Source organism: Oryx dammah, unplaced genomic scaffold (assembly GCF_014754425.2).
Source record: "Oryx dammah isolate SB20612 unplaced genomic scaffold, SCBI_Odam_1.1 HiC_scaffold_23, whole genome shotgun sequence".
NCBI lineage: Eukaryota > Metazoa > Chordata > Mammalia > Artiodactyla > Bovidae > Oryx > Oryx dammah.
Window position 1 is genome coordinate 126,513,243 of NW_024070207.1, and position 2,782 is coordinate 126,516,024.

The window sequence follows — 2,782 nt, forward strand, 5'->3', positions numbered from 1 at the left end:
TGGAGAATTCCATGGACTGTATAGTCCATGGGGTCGCAAAGAGTCGGACACGACTGAGCAACTTTCACTCAAGTTGAGGACTGGGAAAGCCTTGGGCACTTTCCTCTGTGCCAGCTGCTCCCGTGGGTGCCTCCCAGAACTAAGGGCCGCAGTTCAGCGTGGACAGGCACAGCATCTCGGTGTGCCTGTGTACTAGCACACGATCACGCCTCTACAATTACACATCGACTGTCTGCCTCCCTGCCGGCCAGGCTCTAGGTGAGGAAGAATGAATTCCTGTTAACTGGGTGTGCCCGGTACCAGCACTATGTCTGTTAAACGATGGGTCCTTGATAAATATCTGATTCTGCTGCTGCTACTGCTAAGTCGCTTCAGTTGTGTCCGACTCTGTGCGACCCCATAGATGATAAAAGGCTAGCAAATAAGCCAGTTCAAAACTAAGTTACTGGGGAAAACAGGCAAAAAACAGGCAAAAGATTTACTGAAGAAAAAAAAAAAGATCTTAAAGGGCAATTAAAGTACTATTTACTCACATCACAAGAGTAATTTACTTAAATCCAACAATCACAACAAAGATTAATCATGCGCTATGTGACAAGCAGTATGCACGGAGCTGAGATTATGAAAACAAACATGCTTAAATCTGATATTCTTCCTTAAGGAAAGGTAACTGAACCTTTTAATTAGTTGCATGAAAATGAACCTTTTAATTAGTTGCATGTAGGTATGACAAGGGCTAAACAGGAGAAGAAGGATGTTTGTTTATTTTTTAAGAGTTTAAATTGTTAAGAGTTATATTATGGAGCTTGTGAACACTTTTTCGTGACCCTTAAATGTGGTGGGATCGCACTCACCAGCAGGTGTGGTAGTAACCGCTGATCTCATTTTCCCTTTTAACAAAGGATCTCTGAGTCGTGGTGTTCAGCCTTGCTGCCCCAGGGACACATTTCTCATCTGTCTTCTGTTGTTATTGTGGCTCAGCCGCGTCTGACTGTGACGCCACGGACTGCAGCATGCCAGGCTTCCCTGTCCTTCCCTATCTCTTGGAGCTTGCTCAAACTCATGCCCAGTGCTTCGATGATGCCATCCAACCACCTTGGCGTGTCGCCCTCTTCTCAACCTGCTGGCAGTGCCCAAATGCACGAAACAGTTGGTTGGCCACCATGACCACCGAATTCTGCCTCTGTGGCACCACAGATTTTGGCTCTGCGGACCTTATCTCTTCCTACCTTTGTGATGCCAGCACATCACTTTAAGCCAGACCACCCCAGGCGTTAGGCCAGGCCTTTGCCAACGTTACCATGCAGCGCAACTTCTGGGGATTCTGCTGAAACGCAGACCCTGCTTCAGGAGATGTGAGGCCTGGGTTCCCTCCTTTCCAGTTCCCTGGAGGATGCTCTCTTGGAAAGACCACACCCTACCAGAGAGTTAGAAGGCAGCGGAAGGATGAAAGATTGAACAGCGCGTCCTTCTACATTTCCTGATATACCCACTCCCCCTTCCATTCACTTAATCCTAATGGAGGCAAGAATTCAGTATAAGGCAGTTGTGCTACCCAGAGTTGTTAGGGTGTCTTCATGATCTGCTGTTCAAAAGAAAGAAAAACAAAATCGCCTCCTTACTCATCACATCCCGCGCTCTTGCTTACAGAAGGTGTCCTGGGGCAGAGTCCAGGGCCCTGGAATCTCAAATGGGGCAGAAAGAAAGTGAGCTCCCGCCCACTCCCTCTCCCGCTTAGAGTAACACTCTTGGCATTTTTCAGATTCTCTTCTGTAGCTTCGGTGGGAATAAACCCGTCCTCCAACAAGGGGATCTCGGCCACCTTCCACCACAAAGCCCACCAATTCCTCCAGGCTTGACTGTTAGGATTAGACAGGGAAGACATTGTTCAGGGACAGAAGGAACCACCGGTCCTCTGACTGGGTGGAAATGCCAGCCGAGTGCGGGCCGCCACGCTTACATCTATCGAGGGCCAGCGGTGCCTGCTGACGAAAACAAGAAGCTGGTCAGCTGCAGGCCGACTCTGCAGCACCAACTTCCACGAGTTAGCGCCAGGTCGCATTTTTGCCACCCCGTTTTGCAGAGAAGTCACCTGGGAAGCTCAGAAAGGCTAACACAACCCGCGTTCACACAGCCTAAGGCGGCCTGAAGAACCGAACGCTGCCCAAAGCCGTAGGTCGGCCTCTCCAATAATGCTGAGGAACAACAAATCACAGGCTGGCTTGCAAAAACCGAGGGACGGCCCGCCCTAACACGGACAGCCGGCCCCGCCTCGAGGCGGAGGAGACGGGAAACCACTTCCGGGAAACAGCCGGCCACAGGACCAAGCACTTCCGGTGCAAGGCGCAAGCGGGTCGTTCGGAGGTCAGCGGACTCTCAGGTAAGGGCCGACCCTAGCTATCCGGAGACGGTACGAGCCCAGAATGTCGTCTCCCTTACCCGCGCGAGAGGAAACACCAGGGTGAAGCGGGACGAGCGCGCGCCGCCGTGTTAGGTTCGGCATTTTCAACGGAGCAGGCGGGGCCGAGCGGACGCCGGCGTCAGCGTGATGACGTCGTAGACCGGGCGCCTGCCTTTAGCCGCGGAACCTTCCTGGGCGGGCCCAAGGCGCGCGTCGTCCCGCCCTGATCGGCGAGGCCAAGTTGAATGACGGCCCGGCCCCGCCTTCCGCTTCCTGTTGAGGGCCGGAGGATGCTGCTGTGCGCGGAAGTGCCTCAGATCTGCGTTGGTAGAGGGGGGCGGGGCGGGGTATAGCGGGGCGGGGCGGGGCGGGGTATAGCGG

At 53.2% G+C, this 2,782-nt stretch overlaps 1 protein-coding gene and 1 long non-coding RNA gene across 6 annotated transcripts in view; one reads left to right on the forward strand and one right to left on the reverse strand.

The window, feature by feature from the left end:
- Positions 1-502: 502 nt before the first annotated feature.
- On the reverse strand, positions 503-2,248 carry LOC120882377. Its single transcript, XR_005725484.1, has 2 exons — positions 2,093-2,248; positions 503-1,982 (listed from the first exon to the last, which is right to left on the reverse strand). It is a non-coding gene; the product is annotated as an uncharacterized LOC120882377 (long non-coding RNA).
- PNPLA4 (patatin like phospholipase domain containing 4) overlaps positions 1,480-2,782 on the forward strand; it is a 43,969-nt gene continuing 42,666 nt past the window's right edge. For 4 of the 5 annotated variants that reach the window (XM_040266368.1, XM_040266367.1, XM_040266370.1 and 1 more), the window contains exon 1: positions 1,480-2,380. The gene's annotated coding sequence lies outside the window, so the exon portion shown is untranslated. The remainder of the gene's footprint in view (positions 2,381-2,782) is intronic. The other variant, XM_040266372.1, reaches the window with a different exon arrangement.